This window comes from Pinus tabuliformis, chromosome 1_2 (assembly GCF_031772625.1).
Source record: "Pinus tabuliformis cultivar Carrire ecotype Pingquan chromosome 1_2, CPIR1, whole genome shotgun sequence".
Taxonomy (NCBI): domain Eukaryota; kingdom Viridiplantae; phylum Streptophyta; class Pinopsida; order Pinales; family Pinaceae; genus Pinus; species Pinus tabuliformis.
Window position 1 is genome coordinate 866,847,837 of NC_142298.1, and position 26,898 is coordinate 866,874,734.

The following is a 26,898-nucleotide window of genomic DNA, read 5'->3' on the forward strand; positions in this document are numbered from 1 at the left end:
TCATCATCTCTAATTTTTTTTTAAAGAACTATTAACTTAACAACCAATTTTAAAATTCTTTTATATTCATTTTTTAAAGAACTATTAACTTAACAACTAATTTTATAATTCTTTTTATATTTATATATATACATATAATATATATATATATATATTTATATATTTATATATTTATAATTAGTTAGTTATACTTCTATAACTAGTTAATTATACGTTTTTTCTAATATTTATATTTTCTATGTATTTATTAAATAGTTAATACTTTTAGCTATCTATTAACTCAACAACCAATTAAAGATTTAACATATTATTCATCAACTTTGGATTTGGCGAGGATGAATTCTAGTATATTACCAAGTGTGTTTTTTTTCAATTGTAGTTCTTACTTTCATGATTAATTTGGTTGTAATTTTTACTTCCACGATTAATTTAGTCTAAGTTCTCTAGGTAGTCATTAATGATCTATTCAGTGCTATGTGGGGGTTTTACTTTTCAACAAATATGAAGTATCTATGTTACATTGGGATCTAGTGACCTTGTTGAAAAACCCTAGCAAACATCTTTGAAACCATTTACTAGCACTAGTTGAACTTGAGATTTCTCAAAAACTAAAAGGAACAAATAAGGGTTGCTTTGCTAATCCACTCATAACCTAATCCACTTTGGTGATGAAGGGAAACCAACTATAAGATATCAAACACCTTCCCTCATGCACAGTGCATAAAGGCTCTACCCCTGTAAAGGTTTGAACATGTGTTGTTTACATTGTAGTGCCCATAGTTGTACCATTTATACTTTACTCCTGTCTCTTTGGGAGGAATAGATCACTTAGGCATCATTTTAGGATTTATTTATTTATGCAATAATTCTTTTAGTCATTATTGACTTAGGTTGGAAATGCCATAGTGTTTTTTTTTCCAATAAGAAAAAAATATTATTTGTGTTTTAATATTAATGCAAAGGTTTAATTTAGATCATCTAACATATATTAAATATGCTTCACATGTATGACATGGCAGTATAATATGTTGAACATCTAATGTTCGCTAAATATTGAAATCTCCATAGGATTCAAACAATGCTATGTTCCTAATGTACATTCAAACTAGATAAGCAACTTGATATCCATGTTAAAAACTAGTATCCAAAATTCAATAGATATGACCCTAATAATCAGAAGTGTAGATCTGCATGAAAAGTTAAGACTTCAACTCGGGTTCAATCATTATCATAAGAGTGTCACAACAATGGTGGAGAATTTCATAATTGAAAATGCAAATACCTAACATGAAAAATAGAATGGTTGAAACAATGGAATAAGAAATAAGACTATAACAATTCCATAGATGACTTTAATAAAAATTGTTATCATTGTTGTGTATTGCAGGTGCTAGGAGAGGCCATGGAAACAAATGAATTTATTTCCAATGAAGACACACAACATGATTTAGGGCATCAGGTACTTGAATATTACATTAATTTATGAAATATAATAAAATGAAATTTAATTCCTGATCCTTGTTTTCCTAAACCTAGTAATTTATATAGTTTATTATTCAAACTTGAAAAAAAATAATGCATGTCGTTGATTCTTTTAGGTGGAAAATGTGTTTTCAACAAATACAAAGTTGAACCCTTTTACTGTAAAACAACCAAAATATGCACACAAGGGTGGACACCATACTGTTAAAGCACATCGCATGAGAAAGTGGGTGGAAGAAGATATGACAATTGAGTCTACAAATACAATAGAAATTGGTGGCAATGAACAAGAGGTTAGTCATGATGATAATACATGGAATGAATACTTTGATACAATTGTTATACTTTGTGGGTGTTATAAATAAGTTCAGTTATAAATTAATGGACGATATAAGTACATCATATAGTCTAATCTCTAACCTTGGAAAAAATAATGCATGTATCGATTATTTTAGGTTGGCAACGGAATCAGAACAAATGAGGAGTTTAATCATTTTGATAGACCAATACAAATACCTGCATATGGACGTGGCCTATGCCATACAATTAAATCACGCAAAAAGAAATGGGTGGAAGAGGATATGACAATGGAGTTTGTAAATGAAATAGAAAATCAACATAATGAACAAGAGGTTGGTCATGATGATACTACATGCATAGATGAATAATTTGAGACAATTGTTGTTTTTGGATGTTCCTAAGGTAGAAAATCTAAGAATATGAAATTAATGTGGCTTGTTTTTAAAATAATGTGTTCAAAAATAATATTTTTAATTTATTGTATATATGTATAATGTTGTTTTGTTGAGTAATTTATTGCGTATATCTTTGAAATGGATCCATGTTCTATACAGTAATTGCTATCTAACATTAAATAATGGTTGCATTTAATTATAGGTAAACAATGTTGATGATACACCTATTAATGATCAAGATCCAACTAGACCATTAAGAATTCAGCGAGATGATCCAATTCATCCTTTAAACCATACTAGGAGAAGAAGAGAAGCATTGAAGAGAGCACTACCACGTGAAAAATTTGAGGAATTGATGAAATTAGCATACATTGATGACATGCCATCCACTACTCAGAGTAGAGATGTCGATGAAAATGTAATGCATGAAGAAGGATTGAACGAAATGCTCACAAGTTTCTTTGGGGATGGAAACAATGATGAGGGTGATGATCCTATGCATAATAATGATGATGCTGATATAGAGGGAAACTACCGCCAACATAATTATGATGATATCAACATCAATGCATCAATTAAGCAAGCAACAAATACAGTGGTGTTCAAATCGGGTGCAAGTAGAACATCCAAGCTTTCATGCACATTAATATTATTGGAAATCAAGTCATTATTTGGTTGGTCAGACAAGAGCTTCACTACCTTACTAAAGTAATTATTTGAATTATTTTTCTAGTTTTGCACTGTCAATTTGTGTCCTCAATTAGAATATAAGTACTAACTTCATTTAATTTAATTTGAGGTGGATTTTACATTATGGTATATAAACAACGTTATAAATGACAATTCTAAGGTGTAGGTTTGAAAAAAAAACTTGTAGGGCTCTAAAGGATAAAATATTCCCTGAAGATAATGTGTTGCCATCAACTTGTAGAGAAGCGCGTCAGTTGTTAGTCAAGTTGGGGATTGAAATATATAAGCAAATTCATGCATGTAAAAATGATTGCATCTTATATAGAGATGAATATAAAGACAATGAAGAATGCCATGTTTGCAAAGAGAAAAGATATCATACGGATGTACAAGGTTCTACAGTTCCAAATAAGGTTTTACGACACATGCCAATTATTCCTAGACTACAACGGATGTTTCGTTGTAAATCTCTTGCGCAATTGATGGATTGGCATGCAAAGAATAGGAGTAAAGATGGATTCATGCGAATTCCTATGGACTCCAAAGCAATGAAACATATAGAGGAAAAATGGCCAAGAAAATTCAAGGATGAACCTCGCAGTATTAGGTTAGGACTTGCAATGGATGGAGTGTGCCATTTATATGCTTTTTGCAACTTATTTGAAAGATCAATTTTGTCCCAACAATTAGACTTGTAGCATAAAGAACATGGTTAATACATATGATTAGACCAAAAACTAGTTACTACCAAAATTCAACCAAAAAAAATATTACTGCATAAAAATAGAATTAAAAACAAAAAGTATAAAAACAAAAATTTCCCAAATTAAAAATAAATAAATGATAAACTTTTTTTTACCAAAATTTAGTGATTTTTTTGGTGCTAATACTAACATCACCATTACAACAAGATATTTTCTAGTGCTAATACTGCCATTACAACAAGATATAAGAGGGATATAATGCAAAAAGTTTAATAATAATATGTATGTAGAAGATGGTCTTGAGACTGGTGAATTCATGATAATCAACGGGACTACAGTCAAAATAATTGGATGTTATTTACTTTTTTACATAGATTGTCAAAATAATTGCATAAATTGGTTTTTTTAACCAAAATTTAACAAAAACTTTGCTAGTGCTAACATTAGAACCACCATTACAACAAGATATCTTTCTAGTGTTGACAACACCATTATAGTAAGATACCTCAAGAGAGACAAAAAATCTAAAAAGTATGATAGTAATACGTATCCAGAAGATGGTATTGAAACTAGTAATTGTTCACGAATCCATAAGATTGTAAGGTCATTCTCATTATCATAATCATTGTCATCATCATCACCATCATCCTTGTCATTGTTATTGCCATCATTACATTATCATCATAATCACCATTCATGCCATCATCATCATCATTATGGAGATTGTTTGCAATTGTTCATAATTGTAGATGTTGTAAGAAATATCATCAACCCAAAAAATGTGATCAGTGCTAGAAAAGGGTTGTTTAGGACACATTGATATACGTAAGAGAAATAACAACTCTATTTTTGAGATATGATCGATGATGATCATCATCACCACCATTATCATCGTCATTGTCATTTTTATCATCCCCATCATCATCATTAATGTAATTTCTATCGACATTGTTGTAATCATCATCATCATTCATGCCATTATTGTTTTTGATGATGACCTAGATGAAAATGATGATGATGAAACCAAAGATAATGCTTATGATTATGACAATGACAACATCTAAAATTGGGAAGATTCGCCAACGTCATTAGCATCGTCATCATCATAATCATTTCCATCATCATCATTGTCATTGTAACCACTATCGTCTTTATCATCATAATCACAATTCATGTCATCGCCATCATCTTCATTTTCATCATTGTCAATATTATTGACATTGTCATCAATTGTTCATAATTGTCAATGCCATAAGGAATATCATCAATGCAAAAAATATGATGAGTGTTGGAAAAGGGATGCAAAAGCGAACATAGAAATGGGGGCAACAATAGAAGTAAAATTGGATGAAAAGTGGATACAACATAAGTAGATGCACAATAACATGAAAAACCTGACACAAAAGTGGATGCAAAAGTAGATGCAGTTGTCAATGCAAACTTGGATGCAAACATGAAGGCAAAAGTGGAAGCAAACATGGGTCCAATGGTAGGTGTAAAACTTGGCACAAATTGTGGTGAAACAAATGTGGATGCAACGACGGACACAAAAGCAGATGCAAAAATGGATGAAACAAAAGTGGATGCAATAGGGGATGCAAACGTGGAAGCAAATGTGGTTGCAATGGTAGGCGCAAGATATGGTGCAACAAAAGTGGATGTAACAATAGACAAAAAATATGCAAAATAAGATGCAAAAATGGATGTAAAAGTGGAAGCAAACATTGATGCAACAGGCAAAACAAAATTGGATGCAAAAAATGGATACAATGTAAGTAGATGCAAAAGTAGATACAAAACGAGATGCAAAACCCAATGCATAAACCTGACACAAAAGTGGATGAAAAAATAGATGCAATATTTGATGCAAAATAGGATGTGAACATGGATGCAAAATTGGAAGCAAACGTGGATACAACAGTGAGTGCAAAACATGGTGCAAATTGTGGCATAGCAAAAGTGGATGTAATGATAGATGCAAAAAAAGAATCAAGGTATGATGCAAATGAAGATGTAAAAAGGGATGCAAAAAGTGAAATTTAAAATGGGTGCAACAGTGGATGCAAAATTGTGTGCAAAAGTGGATGCAATAGAAGTCGATGCAAAAGTAGATGCAAAACAAGACACAAAACCCGATGCAAATCCTGGTCCAAAATTGGATACAAAAAGGGATGCAAAAATAGATGTAGTAGTTGATGAAAACCTAGACGCGAATGAGGATGCAAACGTGGATGCAAAATTATAATCAAAAGTGGGTGCAAAAGGAGGTGCCAAACTAGGCGCTAATTGTGGCACAAAAATATTAGATGCAATAGTGGGTACAATAATAGATGCAAAAGAGGATGTAAATATGGATGCCAAACAAGATGGAAAAGTGGATGCAACAAAAGTAGATGCAAAATTATATGCAAAACTAGACACAAAACTCGATGTAAAACTTGGCGCAAAAGGGATGCACAAATGGATGAAAAAATGGATGCAAAAAATGATTTAAAAAAGGATGCAAAAGTCGATGCAAAAGTTGATGCAAGTGTAGGTGCAAAAAGTGGATGCAAATGAGGATGCAAAAGTATGTCAAAAAAAATTAGGTGCCAAACTTGATGCAAAACCCGGAACAAAACCTGGTGTAAAGGATGACACAAAACTTGGCATAAAATTTGGTGCAAAACGTGGTGCAAAACCTATTGCAATACCTGGTGCTAAACTTGGTGTAAGATTTGGTGCAAAACTTGATGCAAATTTTGTGTCAAGTTTTGCACCATATTTGATAAATGGATGCAAATAGCACCAAAAATGGGCTCTAGATGCAAAAAAAGAAGTAAAAAGGGACGCTAATCGCTGGTTTTGTTGTAGTGAAAACTCAATTAGAGATTCATTTTTTAGTTCCACTACTCTATTTTACTTTGTTACTCTGTGTTGTTATTGTGTGCTATTACTGTCTGTGTTTTACAAAGCATGTTCAAAAAGAAAATTTTGGAACTAATTTTTATTGCAAGGAATTTTGGTGTCAAAAGTTGTTTTGTAGGCAGATTTACCAAAATAGATTTGCAAGAAATAAGTTTTTTTTCTTTTAATAGTTAAATATGGAAGCAACATCAGGAAAAATCTTGACCAACCCATAAATATCCTAGTTCAATGGAAAAAATTATGAGCATTGTGCTATCACAATGAAGACTCTGTTTTCTTCTCAAGATATTTGGGATTTGGTGGAGAATGGGTTCCTAGAACTAGTAGATGTAGCAACATATAATTCTTTGACACAAGTATAAAATGATTGGTTGAGAGACAATAGGAAGAAGGATTCAAAATCCCTCTTCTACATCTTTCAAGTTGTGAATGAGAGCATATTTCCAAGGATTGCAACAACAACAAAGTCTAAACAAGCATGAGATATTCTCCAGAGAACCCATCAAGGCATGGAAAAAGTGAAGACAACAAAACTACAAATGCTAAGGAGAGACTTTGGAACAATTTGTATGGAATAGTTTGAGAATATAAACTAATTTCTCACACAAGTAATTAGATTGGTTACTCAAATCAAGTCTCATGGTGAGACACTTGAAGAAAGGAGGATAGTTGAGAAAATTTTAAGAAGTTTGCCATTAAGATTTGACCCTATTGTTTGACCATAAAGGAGACAAAGGATCTCTCACAATTTTTAGTGGATGAGCTTCAAGTATCATTGATTTCTTATGAGCATAGGTTAAATAGAATATCAAATTCTTCATTGGAGGATGCCTTCAAGACACAAGTGTCAATTGGTCAAGGTAGAGGCAGAGGAAAATCAAATGCAAGAGGAAGAGGAAGAAGTCCGCACAGAGGTGGAAGAGGCAACCCTTCAAGCTCAAGTGCAAGAGCCAACAATCAAAATCCAAGTCAAGGTCCAAGCCAAAATAAAGCACATGGTAAGAGTTATGATAAATCTCAAGTTCAATGTCATTATTGTAAGAAGTATAGAGATTATGCTAATGAATGTAGGAAGAAGAAACATGATCTTAGTAACAAACCAAATGAAAATTTCACAAAGGAAAATCAGAACCAAGACAACATGTTTTTATCTTGAAATGTAGCAAAAGAGAAGAAAAAATATGTATGGTTTTTAGATTCAGGGTGCAACAACCACATGACAAGGAACATAGAAATGTTTTCAAATGTAGATGAAAGTGTGAAATATGAAGTGACATCAGGGACTGATAATAAAGTGTCTATTATTGGAAAAGGAAGAGTTAACATTCTAATAAATAAGGGGAAGGAGAAATATATTACAGATGTATATTTTGGCCCTGGTTTGAAGCACAAATTGATAAACATTGGATAAATAATGGAAAAGGGCTACAATGTCTTTTTCAAACATGGTGAATGCACAATATTGGATAAATTTCCATGTAAGAAATTGATTGCAAAAGTGCAAATGACAAGAAATAGAATGTTTCCCTTGAAGATAAAACTAGATTTGAATGAAGAAGGTGTGCAAGAAAAAATGTCAATGGATTCATAAGATGAAAGGAAGATAGCTGCTGTTACACAAACAATTTTTCACACAGAGGTCAAGGATGAAAACTTGTTATGGAATTTGGTTATCTTAATTTTGGAGGTTTAAATTTGTTGCATAAGAAAGGAATGGTGAAGGGATTGCCACTCATAGAAAAACTAGACAGCTTATGTGAAGGATGCATCTTGGGAAAACAACACAGAGAATTATTTCCAAGAGGAAAGTCAAGAAGAGCAAAGACACCCTTGGAGATTGTCCATTCCGATTTATGTGGAACAATGCAAACACCATCAATTAGTGGAAACTTTTATTTCTTGACACTCATAGATGATTATACAAGGAGGAATTGGATCTAATTCTTAAGGCATAAGAATGAAGTGTTTGATCTCTTATGTCAATACAAAGCTCTTGTTGAGAAGCAAAGTGGACACTACATCAATGTTTTGAGAACTAAAAGAGGTGGAGAATACATCTCAAATGACTTCCTACATTTCTATAGGGAGCATGATATTTACAAACAATTTACAACAAGTATACACCTCAAAATAATGGTGTTGTAGAAAGGAAAAATAAGACCATTATAAATGGAAAGGAATATGTTGAACGAAAAACATTTTCAAAATGACTATTGGGCTGAAGTTGTCTCATGCACAACATTTATTATAAACATTTGTCCAACCAAAAGTGTCAAGAATATGATTCTTGAAGAATCATGGAGTGGGAGAAAACACAGTGTCACTCACATGAGAGTGTTTGGATGTGTGGCTTAAGCACATGTATTGGAAAAATTAAGGAAGAAGTTGGAGAGCAAGGGGGATAAATTCATATTTTTTGGATACAATGATGAATCCAAATAATGCAAGCTCTACAATTCATTAACCAAGAAGGCCATAATCAACAGAGATGTGAATTTCATAGAAGAGCAAGCATGGGATGGAAGTTTGGAGAATAAAATGAATGTAAAAGCAATTTTACTACAAGAAGACAAAGAGGAATTGAAAACAACAAGTAGTTCCTCATTAGTGACTCCTACACCTATTAAAGCTCAAAAAATAAGTCATCAAGTGACACCATCAACAAGCAATAATATAGTGTCACACAGTCAAGCAAATACTACTCTAAGTGCATCGCAGAGACCAACAACATCGTCTTCTCCAAGCACAACATCAAGTGACATGTCAAGTTCATCTTTTGCAAGAATGAGAAGAAAAAAATTCAGAAATTTAAGTGAAATTTATGAGCAAAATGAAGTTGATAGCAGTGCAGGCCTTAATTATTTATTTTCACTATTTTGTCATGTAGATGATCCAATTTATTTTTGAGATGTTGTCAAAGAAGAAAATGGGTTGCAATAATGAATGAAGAAATGGAAGCAATAGAAAGGAATGACATATGGGAGTTAGTGGAGCTCTTGGAAGAAAAAGAAGTCATAGGTGTCAAGTGGGTCTATAAGACTAAATACAATGTTATAGGAAATCTAGAAATGCATAAAGAAAGACTAGTTGTCAAAGATACAAGCAATAACAAAAAAGATATTATGTAGAGACAATTGCACCAGTCGTAAGAATGGAGGAATTACATATAGTGTTCTCAATAACTACACAACATAGATAGAAGGTGTACCAAATGGATGTGAAGTCAGAATTCTTGAATGGAGTGCTAAAAGAGGAAGTATATGTGGCACAACCACGAGGTTATGAGGTTCAAGGCCAAGAATAAAAAAATGTATAAACTGAAAAAATCTCTTTATGGGCTAAAGTAACCACCGTGCACATGGTACAACAAAAAAAGACGCATACTTGTTGGAAAATGGGTTTGACAAATGTGATGGTGAGTCTACTCTCTACATCAAAGAGATTGATAATAAGCTTCTTATTATGTAGATGATTTGATTTTCACTAGGAGTAATGACCTCGTCATTGCTGATTTCAAAGAAGTCATGAAACGTGAGTTTGAAATGACAGATTTGGGGTTGTTAAGATATGTTTTAGGCATAGAAGTGAAGAAAACATAAAATGAGATCTTTATTTCTTAAACAAACTATGTTGTAGGCATTTTGAAGAGATTTAATGTGAAAGACAACAAGACTACACCAACTCTAACTATCATGGGGTTGAAATTAAGCAAACAAGATTATAACAACAAAGAAAACTATAACAACAATGTTAATATGACATTATACAAAAGTATGGTTGGAATATTGATCTATTTAACAACAATTAGGCCTGATGTAATGTATGGAGTGAGATTGGTGTCAAGATTCATGGAGACACCAAAAGAAACACATTGACAAGAAACCAAAACAATAGTAAGGTATGTTAATGGGACAAAGCAATATGGAATTTTGTACACCATAGCAAGTGATTTCAAGTTGTTTGGCTACACTGGTAGTGACTAGGAAGGAAGTGTTGATGATAGAAATAGCACATTAGGATATTTTTTTCATATGGGTTTGGAGCCATTTCATGGGCTTACAAGAAGTATCTAATAGTTTCATTGTTGACAACAAAAATTGAATATGTCAGTGTAACAATAACAACATGTCAAGCAGTTTGGATGTGAAGAATGTTGAAGGATTTATGGCAGGAACAAGAGGGAATGACAACTATCTACCGCGACAACAATTCTGCAATAAAGAATTATGTTTTCCACAAAATGAGCAAACACATTGACACTAAGTATCATTTCATTAGAGAGTTGATTAACAATGGAGAAATTGTTTTGCAGTACTACAGGACACATGAATAATTCACAAACATCTTCATAAAGCAATTGGCAAGAGATAATTTTTTCCATCTAAGAGATTGTCTAGGCATTTTGCATATCAGTGGTTGTGACTAAGGGGGAGTGTTGGAAAATTACTACCAACCACCACATTAAACAAGTAACACCAACCATTCTCCTAAGTACACAAATAACTCAAGCATGGATATTTTACAACGCAACAGATGGAAATTCAAAATAATTAAATTCAAAAACATTTCTTCCATACCTTGTTTTAATCTTACTCTTGTCAAATTTATTACATGAATGCATGTTTGAATATTGTGAAAAGATAGTTTAGTTGTTCATAAGTTTTACAGGGGTCAAAGCTTTGGAGGCAGGAGGATAAAATCATGGAGTAAATTGTGTTGGGTTGATGAAAACAAAAATGTACTAGTTGTTACAGTGTGTTACTACACAAAAAAACCAGGGTGTAGTAAAATGTGAAAATTTTCCATCTTTCACTCCAGTGAATTAGATGAAGTCTCAGTTTTTAGCTTTGTAATTATTTGTTTGCCTCCCGTAAAATCTCAATACAAAATATTTTGATTGCACACTTTATTAGAGAGTCATTTTTCAGTTCTACCACACAACTCTGTTTTACGTTGTAACTGTGTGCTTTTACTGTGCATAAATTTATGGGTTTTACCTTCTTCCTAAAAAAACAAGACAATTCATCGTAGGGATGCCTTATGAGGAAGTGAACAACAACACATCTCCTCAAAATATCATCAAATTGCACGCTCCATTATTTGTATAAAAGACAGAAGAAAGACACAATAAATTCATTGAAGATGTTGAATGATGCGATAGATATTGCAAATTACACATATTGGAACAACACCCTATGGGGAAAGGACAAAAAATTACAACTTCCATTGTTAATTCTTAATCATATAAAGTGACCAGATACCAAGAGATTGAATGTTAAAATTACTACTTTCCTTTTGCAGGTTGGCATGATTTATGACTGTGTTGTTGAGGATGCAGTGATAGGCTTTGTTATACAGTGTAGAAGATGAAAATCTATTTACTACAATATAGGGCAAAAGGCATTTTTAGGGTGCACTCCAAATAATTTGATTGATACACTAATTCAATAGAAGAGGTGATTTGTTGACTTCCTTGAACTATTCATGAGCAAGTTTTTCCATTATGTACATGGGATTTGATGAACACCAATATCCCAATGAATCTGTTATAGTTTCTATTGCCTATGGTCTATTTCTGCCACGTATATATTATTCTATAGTTTAATTCCTAGTATTTACATGCTCTGTGGTATACCATTATTTCCAGAGGTATTTTTCATCAAATGCATAAACTTTCGAAATACTATTTTTTAAAGAATCATTCCACATTGATTTTCTTTTCCTATTCACCAAGATGACAAAGTAATATAGCCTTCATCACTTAGTTAGAAGGTAAGGAATGTTCCTCACCGAAACTCAAAGTAATATAACCTTCATTTCTTTCCTACCTTAGTAGGAAGATGAAAGAAAAAATAGATTATTTGTTGATGTTTTCAAGAAATCATAGGTTTCTCTCTTATTTCATAAGATTATATTATGTATTTCATCTTTCCACAAGTTTATTATTGTAATTGATCTAGTTTCATTCAATCATGCTATTGTCTCTCCCAAAGACAACCTTGGATTTCCTACAAGACCAGTGCCTAGGTAGATCTAAATTAGTGTGCCTCAAATGATTCTCAAGCAAGAGGAGACACCGCCCATATTCTATACATAGATATCAGAGAGTTGGTTCTTTCATTCAAAGATACAAGCTGTATGTTTCAGCATTTCCACACACACATAGTTCCCAAAAATATAATAGAAATAGTGGGGGCCAAGCACTTTAAAGACTTACAACTTAATCATATTTATAAGATAAATGAGAGAAGAAAAAGAAAGGGACAATTCAGGATATGGAGATCACAGTACCAAGAATTCTATATATAAAATATAGAGCCTGACACCATAAGATTTAATATAACTATCTGAGTGACAGGAAGATGTAATGGACAGAGAATAAATGAATGACATGCTTCACGCAATACAGTTTTGGAAATATAATTTCAACCCCTCACACAGGCATATCCTTTAACACTTTAACGCAGATGAATCTGTAGACAAGTCTGAAATATTAGAGTATTTATTATCAAATGAATTCAAAGAAGAAAACATACAAGATGAATGAAACAAAGTAATAGACTGTAATAAATCAAAGGAGGAATCACCACTACTCCTATAATATTCCGCAAGATCTATGTGACTGAGTGATACAATTTTCACAAAAATATATGACTTTCGTTTAGATTTCAGAACCCTTTTTCAGTGCTGCGACCCCTTATTTATAAGAAGTGGGGGTGAGTTCAATCATGGTTTCATACATAAAATCATGGGCCGAGTTTGCAGCTGTGAAGTCAGCTTTCTCTCTCGGCCAAGGGAGGTTTTGTATCCAAAAAACATTAGGAACAATAATAATGGCCTCACAGATGAAGGAACATCAGAAAATCGCAGACCAGGTGAGACATGAATGAAAAATCCCAACACCCCATCCTTGCAATCACTTCCATTTCATGGCTACATTTAGTTCATGGCATATGCTCCTGCACTGCTAAGCTAACTCTCGTCATTCTATATTTAAGACCTTCGACACCAACCTTGAGAACGGGTTACGAAGAGCCAATTCTGGGGGTACCCATACTTGGTTCTAAATGCTCCCTCTCCTGATTCACTACTACAACCACTTCTAGGACCTGCTCTATCACTTCAGCCTTAAATGTTCTACTAAATCCCTCGATACTCTACTCTACGTGGTCCCAAAGGCTTGATCTCCTATATCTTCCTTTGCAGCTGCTTTCGGCGTTGACCTCGTCGATTTCTGCCATAAAAACCTTCTGAGCACAGTTGACGTCCTGATCCAACCCCGGGGTGCATTCTTAGTTTAATGGTAGAAGTATCAAGGTGCGTGAGCATTCACCTCTTCATATAGGCGAAAGGGAACAAGCTTATAGCCCTGGAACGAGCGAAAGGACACCTTTGGATTCCTCCCTTCACCTCTCTTTATTATATCCCCTTTATTGAAATTACTTATACAACTGGGCCTGGAACCAAAGGCCCATGTTTTTGGCGCTAAACCTCTCAATAACTGCATGGGGGGCCTTTTTGTTTATATTGTAGAAGTCCCTCATCGGCCGATTTCCCAGACCCGAACTCTTTATAAATCACAGCTCATAACTTATCGCATCCCGAGGAGGAGTCCCACATATCACAATCGCACTGCACTATTGTATTAACCATTTACCCCTTAACTATTGCAATCGCTGATATGAGGGGTGATGTCATTATTGCCACGTGCCACCCTGTGGGTGGTGACATGTGGAACCAGGAAATAGTCCCATGTCACCCCTCGAAAACGCTGAAACCGGGTGACACATTTCTTTTGCCACATCATCAACTGTAATTCCACGTCACTGCTAACATCATCTGTCCTATCATCTCTGAAGACCAATCACGTGCTACCATGTGGCTCTGGGAGGAGAGAGAAATTGGCCTACTAGGCCTTAGTTTTTTCATGAATGCCTTTGTTAGCAAATTTCTGACCTCCCCGAAAATTTTGTATTAAATCGTAGAATCGGCGGTTTCCATTGTTTCGGAGGTGCGACCCTCACCAACTGCCGATCACCGATGCGACATGGAGGAGAGAGAAAGGTGAGGCCCGACCCTTGTTTTTTTGGCCATTTCCTTTGTATTTGAAAATCAGCTCTCCTCGGGACTTTTGACATAGGCATCACAAATTGGTGGTTTTGCAGGTTTTTTTAAGTTGAAACCCCACCGAATTACCAATCATCGATCACTGATCCCCCTGGAGGAGAGAGAAAGGGGAGGCCCTACTGTTGGTTTTTTTCATGATTTCCTTTGTTAATTATTTCTGGCACTTCCCCTATGGTGCGATAATATATCTCAAATCGATAGTCGTGCATGTTTTGGAGTATGTTGTAACTAATGGACTGCTGGATTTGCGGGTTCAGGATGCGATATCAGCGTTCAGGACTACAACGTGTCAATAACCTTAGCTCCCCAAGGATCCTACCGATGGCTGATTGCGATAAATGCTCTGCCTAGACCCGCCAATTGTAGATATGAGATATCAATAATCAACGAATTGTTGTTTCTCATTCCGTCAGTGCTCCATACCCATATGAACGCCAATATGCAATATGCGATGAGCCTCCTAGGTCCTGATTGTGATTTTTTCTCCATACTTAGCCATTTTCCTAAATTACCTCAGATTTTCAGGGGAAATCTTCTATAAGCTCTAACTTTTGATCCGGGAACCCTTTTTTGGACTTCTATATACCACCGAAAAGAGTTTTCTGAGAGTTATGTAACATAGAGGATATCATCAAGATCTGATAACTTATGTGGCTCACAAAATGGCTTAAACTTTACTTTTCTCATGCATCTTGGACCACTGATCATTTGCAAAGCAATGAGTGAGCAGTAAATGATAACATTGGATCCATCTAGGGATAATGCCTTACCAACAAGGTGCTGAGAACCTGCACACTAGGAACTACTCCTGTGGGCATGGAGTCACTTCTCAATCAAAAGATAACTTTCACAAAAGCATAAATTTTTACAATAAAGGAAAATTAAAATGAAAATTGCAGTAAACACACTGGATATTTGCAATGAGTGTAAGACAACTAATTCTTAATTTTGAAAATATAACTTGAGGAACTAACCATTCACTGGTAGTTCCAGCAATTCACCATCCATGTTTTCAAGTAGAAATGTGTTGTTCCCTCTCTCTTCTACAATGCTGAAGGTGGTCAAACTATAGTGGATCAAATTTTCCATGTTTTCCTTTGTCCTCCCGTCGGACATCCCACCTGAGAACTAAATCTCCTGGCTGAAGAGGTCTGTCCTTGGCCTTCTTGTCAAACAAAGATTTCATTTTTTGTTGATAATTCGATAGTTTGGCCTCCACCTATTCTTTGTTCGACTGAATATCAACCAACTAATTAATCCTCCTTGTCAAGGGAATTGGATCCTCTTCAGCTTCTTGTAACAAAATTGCTACTGGAATAGCTAGTTGAATTCGAAAGACAACAACTTTTAGATACACTAACTCAAAAGGTGATTTCCCAATGGATCATTTAGGTGTTACTCGGTTGGCCCATAGAGCAAACTTTATTTGGGAATCCTAGTTCCTTTGGTTCTCAGTGATAGTCTTCTTCAACACCCTCACCACAACTTTGTTTGAGGACTCAGCCAAACCATTTCCTTGAAGGTAGTATTTAGTGGAGTGCCCAATAATGATATTTTATTTATGGTAGAAGCTGGTGAACTTGGCAGATTTGAATACCTGAGCATTATCAGTGATGATTTTGAAAGGGAAACCAAAGTGGGACAATATCTTCTCTTGCATGAACTTTATCACCACCGAATCTGTAGCATTTCTAGCTGGGATGGCCTCTACCCACTTGGTGAAATATTCAATGGCTATTAGTATCCATTTGTACTGGCCACTCAATGATCAGTTGATCTCCCCTATGAAGTCTAGTTGATCAGGTGCTTAGCATTTAACTCAAAAATCAAAGTTCCCAAATTGGCTCGAAACTTGAACGATTGCGTCTGTCTTGTCAAGATGATCCAACACAATTTTTTTCACTGAAAAATGAGTCTGGATGAAGGAGAATATGCCCGCTGTTCATTTTCCAAAACAACTAAAAAAATTGAAAAACATGACAAAATGATGACATGGAAGTACAGTCAGCATGATGGGAATCTTCTTCATTTTTTTCCCAATGAAGTTATGACAAGTGTCACTTTAGGATTTGCTAGTTTGGTTGTTTGAAGGTGAAATTGCCCAGTTTCCTCCAAGGTGGAATTATGGGTTCATGGTGAATATTATGTGGAAATTGTATCTATCTATCTATCTATCTATCTATCTATCTCTATATATATATATATATATATGTATATATATATATATATATATATATATATATATATTATATTATATTATTATATTATTTTATATTATATATATATATATATATATATATATATATATATATATATTATTAATTTCGAAAATCCAAATCCACTTATATACTATACCCAAATCTGCATATATATTGAATGACACAATGTTTTATAATGGTTGGAAAAATATATTAAGGGACGGCCAGAGGGCAGGTCGAACTCGTGACCTCCCCCTCCCAAACTCTGTTGCATACCGTTGAGCTAATGGCGGGACTTGTAAATGGTTGCCTCAAACACTATATTTAAGCCTACACTATATGTGATGGTGGGAGCGAAGGGAGCCAACCCTGTGCGCCAGATCCCTCACCATATGACCATACACTATGACCATAGGCCAACGCTAACAGATAAGCACGCTTAGAGCGCCATTAATCATGCTTAAACTTAATTAATCTGAAATTTAAGATGGAAGTAGTTTTGGAGGCATGCCAATTTCGGTAGAATTGCCAACTTTGGCAGTGCTAACTCGAGTCTTCTCTAGTTTTAGCAGGGTTTCCTAGGGAAACATTGAATGAAGCATATCTTGAGCAATTTTTGACCAAATAGAGCTTAGAAAGAGGTGTTCTTGGCTAATTTGGACATTCTGAACACATTGGTGCAGCTAATAGGAGCCATAGATCTTTGTAAACAACATTTTTTCCACATTGAGCTAATACATAGGTCTCAGCCATGGAATTTGGACCAAGGAGATGTGGCCCAGGAGGGGTGAGCTCCTTCATCAAAACACTGTGTTAATGTGTCTCTTTGATGGTTTTCTGCATTGTACATGTTTGTTGTTCAATTTTTGTTTTTGAAGCTATTTTTCTCATGAATGCCACTTTAAACTTAAGGAAATTTACCTGATTGTATGCACAAACAGTGAACAAAACCTCATCACAAGGAGAAATAAGCAAGCACATATTTATAAAGATGTAATTGTTATTAGCACAAAAAACTAATCATACAAAAATAGATTAAGTTGGTATCAGAGCAAAGGTTGAATTGCTTGATTTCTTGAGTTTGTGCAATTAGGGTTTTAATGTTTGCAAAAGTTTGATGCTTACAAGGTTAAAGTTGCAGAAAGGAGAATGGAAGCTACTGGTTGCAACTCCTGAGGTAATTCCTAGAAGAAGGAGAGCCACAAGGCCACAATCTCCACTACCCAAAGTTCCAATTCCAGCTGCACTTGATACTCAAGCTTTGCCTTCAACTCAGATTGAAGAGCTACAAGTAGTACCAATTTCTAAGCTTGAATCCATACCCATTATGTCTGGAGAAAGACATCCTGAAGGTCCCTCTTAAGAAGAGGAAAAATTCAAGAAATATTTCTATACTTTGACTAAGATGGTTAAAGTCCTCTATGAAGAGAGGAACATTAGAATGGTTGGAGAGAGTTCTAAATCTCCACATGCAGAAGGAAGCTCAGATGACAAAAAAGATGAAAAGAAGGATTCCAAAGGGAATGATGGAAAGACACCTCCATCTCCACCATCCTCATCATCTTCCTCATCATATTCACCATCTCACACAGCATCATATTCCACTACCACCTCTAAAACTGCCCATACTCATTCGAAAACCCCAAAAGGAAAAACTCCATTACTGAAATTGGACATAAAATTTGAACTTCCCATGTACAATGGAGAGGTGAATGTAGAAAAGTTGGACAATTGGATTTGACAGTTGGAGGTATACTATAGAATTCATAACCTTCAAGAAGACGACATAAAGATCCAATTGGCTTCATTGAGGCTAGAAGGAGCTGCATTAGTTTGGTGGGAAGCAAATCCTCAAGAGGAAATGAGAATCCATGGTAAGATATCCATCACTTGGGTTGAATTTGTTTCTACAATTAAAATACATCTTTATCCTTTAGCCTATATGAAAAAATCCATTATGAATTGGAAGAATTTAGGCATCTTGAAGGCCAAATAGTCCAAGATTATACCCAGGATTTTAGGAAAAGGGCTTTGTTATTAGGAGTGAATTTGAATTCCCAAGATGCACAACTGAAATACATTGGGGGTTTACATTCCTATCTGAAACATACTATCCTTATGTTTAATCCAAACAATTTATATGAGGTATGTGTGCAAGCCACGCACCTTGAATCTAGAGGAAAGAATATTTAGGAAGAGGTTAGTAAGAGAAATCCATTCAAAGGGTGAGGAGAAATAAAAGGGTGGAAAATGGAAGGGAAAGAAGAATGCAAGTGTGAAGAAAGAAGGAGAGAAAATCACATGAAAACACTATTACAAAGAGGGGCATGATCAAGCCCACAACTGGAAATTGCATCTCGAATTAAGGCCTAAGAAACAAAACAATAAGGGAAAACAAAAGATGACTGCTACCACACAACATGACCTTCATTAAGGTTCTAGGGATGAGACCAAGATTTCAGCCATGGTTACAAAAGGAAAAGAAACTATTGCAAGAACTAGTTCATCACATAGTCAAAAAAACATTCCAAATGAAGAGTCAAGAATAGAGTTGCTTCATGTTAGAGTGATTTGAAATCATACAAAGATTGATGCATTATTTGATAGTGGGTCACAATCAAACTTGATTTTAGAAGACCTAGTTAGAAAACTAAACCTTGAAATTGTACCTCATGATAAGCCATATCCATTACGTTGGATAGTTAACAATGCAAACTTACAGGTTACAAGGAAGTGTTTATTCAAGCTCACCATTACTCAAAAGTTCATTGATGAAGTTGAGTTAGATGTAGTTCCACTTGACATCTCAGGAATCATTTTGGGTAGTCCTTATTTGTATGATAGAAAAGAATTATTTTATTTCCATGACAACAAATACATGTTGCTCAAGAATGGGGTGGAGTACATAGTGAGCACCCATCACAAAAATTTGAACATTTCTTTGGTTAATGCAGGGTAGATGAAGAGACTAGTAAATGCAAGTAAAAATTTTGTACTTCTCATGATTAGGAAACATAATTATATTGATTATGAATATTTTGAAGGTTATGATGATAAATTGAAACTTGATTTGTTTGATGTGGTAAGAAAGCATGGCGAGATGTTTAAGGGACCAAAGGGGTTACCTCCCAATAGGGGAATTCAGCATGAGATTCAGTTACAAAAGGATGTTCCACTTCCATACATTGGCATGTATTGCATGTCTATTATGGAGAGCTTGGAAATCAAAAATAACATTCAAGAATTGGTAAGCAAAGTTACCATATGCCCATCTACTTCGCCATGTGGTTCACCCATTGTCTTTGTGCCAAAGAAGGATGGAACTTGACGCATGTGTGTGGATTTCCATGCACTGAACAAAATCATGGTAAAGAATCGTTATCCACTCCCAAGAATTTATGATTTACTTGATCAGTTGAGGTATGCAAATTATTTCACTAAGTTAGACTTATGAAGTGGTTATCATCAGGTTAGGATAGCTGAAGAAGACATTTGGAAAATTGCATTTAAAACTAAACAAAGATTGTTTGAGTGGCTTGTTATGCCTTTCAGTCTTACAAATGCTCCCGCTACTTTCATGAGGGTAATGAATGATTGTATTGAGACCATTTCTAGATGATTTTTTCATTGTATACTTATATTATATCCTCATATTCAACAAGTCAAGAGATGAACATGCCATGCATGTAAACAAAGTACTTGATGTATTGAGAAAAGAATAGTTGTTTTTAAAGATGTCGAAGTGTGAATTTGACAAGACTTATTTAGTGTATTTGGGACATATTGTTGGAGGAGGTGAACTGAAGATAGAACACTCTAAGGTTGAGGTCATTTTGAATTGGCCCAAGCCTAATACTGTTACAGAGGTAAGAAGCTTTTTAGGGGAAACACAATGTTGGAGAAATTTTATTGCTAACTTTTCTTCCATTGCAACTCCATTACGTGCATTGACAAGTGCCAAGAAAGTCTTCCATTGGGGAAATGTGTAGAAGAAAGAATTTGATTCTTTGAAGCAAAAGATAAGTTCAACACCAGTATTAGCACTTCCAGATCTTAGACAAACATTCGAGATTGAAACAGATGTAAGCGATTATGCCATGGGAGAAATTCTATTGCAACATGGTAAGCCCACTTCATTTCATACTAAAATCTTTAATGGAGATGTAACTAACTATCCCACATATGACAAGGAACTTTATGCATTGGTACAAAGTGTTAAGAAATGGAAGCACTATTTGATGGGGAAGGAGACCATCATCCATACCGACCATCAACCATTGCAGTGTTTATAGTCATAGTTAAAGTTGCAACAGTCACGACATTTCAAATGGATGGGTTTTCTACAACGATTTCATTTGGTTATTGGGTATAAAAAGGGAATCTATAATAAGGTAGCATATATGCTTTCAAGGCCTATTGTAAAATTCATCTGTTATACTCAAGCATAATTCTGTTTTGCATGAAAGTTATATAGAATAATATGCAAATGATAGTGAATTTCAAGAAGTATATGCAAGCTTGAGTCAAGGAAATCAAATTGAATAATTGGATTATCATGTACATAAAAATTTGTTGTATCACTTGGGCAAGTTGTGTATTCCATAGGGAGAAAGAAATAGTATCATAAGGGAGGTGCACACTTCATTGATTGCTGGACACTTTGGTGTAGGCACGAAAATAGCGAATCTTCAAAGGTATTGTTATTTGCAATGCATGTTGGATAATGTTTCTCGTTTCATAAGAGGATGTTCTTTATGTGCTACAGGTAAGCCTAGCAATAGGAATCTTGGTTTATACACTGCACTTCTAGTACCTTCACATCCATGGGAGAGTATCTCAATGGATTTTGTAGGAGGTCATCCATTTTCAAGGAAGGGTCATGATTACTTGTATGTAGTTGTAGATAGGTTCAGCAAGATGTGCATACTAAAACCATGTAAGAAGAAAATTACAGCTAAATAAACAACTCATCTTTTCTTCCAAAACATTTGGGTTCATTTTTGTCTTCCTACTTCTATTGTAAGTGATCGAGATTCTCGATTTGTTTTGAATTTTTGGTCAAATTTGTGGGACATGATGGACACAAAGTTGAAGAAGAGCACAACCTTCCATCCAAAAACTGATGGACAAACCGACGTGGTCAATAGAACAGTTATTCATCTTCTTAGAGGATATTGCAACAAACATCTCAAGTTGTAGGATGAATAGTTTCATTACATACAACATGCATACAACAGGGCAAAGCATTCTTCCACAAACACGTCGCCATTTGAGTCATGTTATGGGTACTTTCCAAGATTGCCATTGGACTTCATCTATGAGAAATATGTTTCCATCGATGGTCATAGTGACATTGATAAGGCAAGGAAGTTCATAGAGCAAATGCATCTGATACATCATACAGTGCAAGAACAACTTGAGAAAAGTCAAAGAAGATGCAAGGAAAGCCATGACAAACACCGGGTTGATCACAAATTTGAAGTTGGTGACAAAGTATGGTTATATATTAGTAAAGAGAGACTTCAAGGGGAAGGTAAAAAGCTTAAACCAATCCGTTATGGTCCTTTTAAAATTCTGGAAATGTTTGGTAACAATGCATGTAAGCTTGATTTGCCTCCTTATATGCAAATATACTTTGTTGTTAATGTTGAGAATTTGAGACTATTTAAGCCTCCTAGGATTGGTGATCAAGGAGAGAATGTTCAACTACCATCAATAGATGATTTATTGCTAGAATATCTAGATGAGCTTCAACAAGATGTCATACTTGACTAGAGAACTAGGACTTCAAAGAAAGGGGATGTTGAATACCTTAGAGTGGGACTCAAGGGACAAAAGCCTTCTCAAGCCAAATGGCTGTAGACCGAGAAGGTGAGGGAGTTGTACCTTCACCTGCTGAACAATTGATAGTATCTTTTAGGGTACAAAAGGCTTCTAGTGACGAAGAGTGATCAGGTGCTCAGTATTTAGATCAAAAATAAAAGTTCTCATATTGGCTCGGAACCTAAATGAATGTGTTTGTCTGGTCAAGATGACCACAACGCAATTTGTTTCACTGAAAACCGAGTCTAGATGAAGGAGAAAATACCTGCTGTTCATTTTCCTAGACAACGAAAAAAATTGCAGAATAAGACAAAATAATGACATGGAAGTACAGTCAACATGATGGGAATCTTCTTCAGTTTTTTCCCAATGAGGCCGTGACAAGTATCACTTTAGGATAATCTAGTTTGGTTGTCTAAAGGTGAAATTTCCCAATGTCCTCCAAGGTGGAAATATGGGTTCATGGTGAATATTATGTAGAAATTGTATTTTTTTTGGAATATATATATATATATATATATATATATATATATATCTATATATATATATATATATATATATATATATATATATATATATATATATATATATATATATATATATATATATATATATATATATATATATATATATATATATATATATATATATATATATATATTTATTTATTATATTATTTTATATGATTTAAATCATATATTATATTATAATTATTATATATATATATATTTATATATTATATACTATATATAAACATTATTAATTTTTAAAACCCAAATCCGGATATATATTATACCCAAATCTGCATATATATTGAATGACGCAATCTTTTATAACGATTGGCAAAATATAAGAAGGGATGGGTGGAGGGCGGTTCGAACCCGTGACCTCCTCCTCCCAAACTCCATTTCATACCGTTGAGCTAATGGCGGGACTTGTAAATGGTGGCCTCAAACACTATATTTAAGCCTATAGTATTAGTGGGCTCTAGTATTGTAGTAATAATGCTGCAATTCCTGGGACTCCCTTCTTTACTTTTATCAACCCGGTAGTTCGTAACAAACTTGGAAGCGACGGTGCTGTATGCACAAGTACTAGCTCTTGCCGCAACTTTCACTTGGTCAGCTGGCACCAGTCCGCTAGGAGCTTAAGCCAACTTCTATGAGCTCTGAGAAGAAGCTTTTTAACTGATGGATGAAAGCTAACTCAAAGAAGGCTGATCTACTTGTAGAAAGAAATTGGAAAGCTGAAAGGAAACGTAAACCCTAGCAAACCCTAATTTTACCAGCTAGCCCTACTGATGCAAGAAAGAGGATGCAAGCTACTGAAAGAGTTGCCATTGACTTCTAGGAAGGTAAAATACATGTGTCTAAGCTACTTCTGCAGTAACATCTAAAAAAAACTTCTTTTTGTATTTTTGAATAACTTGCCAGAATTATCATGCATGCGATTTAACTGTTTTTGACTGTGCAGAGGTGGATTGGCGAGAGGAAATGCTTGGAGGAGGTAGGGAAGGTTCAGAGAGGGCCTAAGGGGTCCCTAACACCCTTCCAGAGAGTTTCACAGAGTTTGGATATCAAGAAACCTCATTCGTGAGCTTCTACAAGAAGTCTGCAGGGGTTCTACACGATGTTCTGGGATTTCTACACGATGTCTATAATTTTCTACAGGATGCTCAGAAATGGGATTTTGGAGGATGGATGGAGAGAAAGGTGAAGGAGTGAGTATGGAGGTAGGATAGGGGTGTGAGGAGGTCCAGAACTTGGTGGATGGAGCTGAGGAGAGATGCAGATGGTTGGATTTTTTCAAAGAGGAGTGAAGCAATGTTGCACAAAAATTAGTGTTATGTGAGAAAATGTGGCAAACATGAGGCAAGAACCCGAGTTAGGGGATGGAGTAGATGGGATTGATGGAGTATGGGTAGATAGAGAAGTGGTACGGGTGCTCTACAAGTTGTTTTTCCAACTGAACCAACGAAGACTTGTAAAATCAGAGACCTAGTTACGTTGATATAATCTGATCTAGCTAACAGTAAAGAGAATGAATAGAAGTTTTAATTGCAATTAAACCATGTATACTAACTATGCAATGAAGCAATCAAGAATCTGAACATGTAACCAACTTCTGCAAATAAAAATCAAACACTAATGGTTGCATGGCGAAGCAAAGATAGTGTTCTTGGTGGCAGCAAGGTCACCTTGATCCCAGCTCCTGATCCCACTGAGGGAGAGGTGAAATCAGAGGCGCTTGATGGCCTTTTTCTGAAGCTTGTCCCTGTTAATAACCTATGAACTCAACCTGAACATCAAAAATCTTTCTAATCATCAATAGTGACCTAGATAACAACAAGATTTTAGTCTACTTAATAGAAATTATTTTGCAAAGACATAAATAGCAAATAACAGTACATAAGGAAGCCTTGGCACTTGCGTTGGGCCGAACCCCAAGAGCTACAGGCTCCTATAAAGAACTCAGAGCTGATGCCAAATAGAGTTGCTTTTCATTATCCAAAAATAATCATGTCACAAGAAAGTTATAGAGCAGCAGCTACAAAAATGAGCTGAGACAATGAGAGCACTATATTACAAAACCCAACAGTTCCAAAAGTAAAATACGAAGGTTGAGGCCTTCCTATTTATACACTACGAGGGGCCTAGCAGCCCTCCTTAATTCAAGGGACTCGGCTGTTCAAACTGCCAGTAAACAGTCACTCTTCCCAAAGCTGCTCGGCTGCCTTTAGGATTCGTTTTGGTGGCCTGTTGAGCTCCGAGTTGAGGGTGGATATTTTGAGGAAGGGCCATTTAATGCAAGAGACAACCTCCCTATGAATCCTCACCTCAAGCTTGGTTGTCACCTGGCTCATAATTGCTTGGCTTTGCTCCAAAATTTGTCCAAAAAACCTGAAATAACCACGTATTAGCCTCCTTGGTAAAGTGACCACCCTTATTCGTTCAAATAACATAAACATACTCAAAAAACATGCATAATCTATGAAAAATGGTGGATTGATCAAGGAAAATTAGGCAAAATGAGCCCAATAAGTTACCCAATTCGGGGCTCATCATCACCCCCCTGCTAAATGGGTTGCTCATCCTCTGAGCAACTAGTCCAGCTCATCATCCTTTATAGATTTGACTGCCTCCCTCATGTCCTAGGCCTCTGCGGTGATATCTTCTTCCCGGTCGTGGAATCCTACTTTCCTTTCCACTTCCTCCCACTGTCTGTCTTCCTCCTCTTCCTTAACTCCTTCTAGTAATCCCAAAAGCAAAGGAGGACTGAATTTCAGGCTAATCCAATTGGCCTACAGATTTTTGCATCAACTGTTTGTGGAGAGGTACCCTTGCCAAGGCCTCCCTCATCCTGGTGGGAGAGTGGTATTCCCTTATTTTCAAGTTCTGAGGCAGTGTGTTCCACCGCCTTGTGCAGGCCTACAGACAGTTTTCTCCCAACAGTCTCTCCATGTCCTCAAAGTGGGAAATAGCTTGAGCTTATTGCTCAATGTATTCTGGTAGATATTGAGGGCTGTTGGCCAAGTGCTGGTGGGCGCTTATCACTGCTGAGGGGTCCTCCGGCTTTGCTCTGATCATTAGTGGCTCATTGAGTTCTATGCCCATAATACTGCGGACCTCTGCTGCTCTCTTTCCCTCATGATTCATCCAAGAGGCCATGGCTGTAAGTTGGACATCCCCTATAACAGTGTTGGGATCCCATGCATTCATGTTTGGAAGGGCTAAGTTGTGAAAGTAAAACTCCGATAATTTGGCGCTGTCCTCTGATGAACTACTGCCACATAGAGCTACAAATTGATGATAATTTTGGAATGGAGTGATGCCCCTTTGGGCCAAGGTGTTGATCTGAAACTGTAACCACTGATCCTTAAGGTATAGGGCGTATGATTTGGTAGGCTGCCTACACTGCAGACCTTATATCGCCCAGCTGGCCATGCAAGCTAGTTGGGCCTCCTTTTCTTGTACTTTCTGTTTCAGATACTGTATCTCTTGGCCTGCTTGCAATTCCTTCTCCTGTAGCGGTCTATTTAGTGTCTCAATTTCAGCTTGCAACCCATCTCTCTTCTTTTGTTCATCAGGGGATTCTTTGTCTGTTGTGGGCTCCACCTGTTGCTGTTGTTCTCCCAAGATGTGAGGCCTGTCTTCCTTCTTTTGTCCTTGTAACTGTAGCTGCTGTTTAAGCAGCTCATTTTCTTCCTGTAGCTTGGCCCGCTAGCTGCTCCCCACATGTCGTACCATAGCCAATTCCCTTCTTGCCTCTTTG

At 35.6% G+C, this 26,898-nt stretch overlaps 1 pseudogene; it reads left to right on the forward strand.

Moving 5' to 3' along the window:
- The first annotated feature begins 1,724 nt into the window (after positions 1 to 1,724).
- On the forward strand, positions 1,725 to 26,815 carry LOC149208680 (cellulose synthase-like protein E1; annotated as a pseudogene).
- The last annotated feature ends 83 nt before the right edge of the window (positions 26,816 to 26,898 follow it).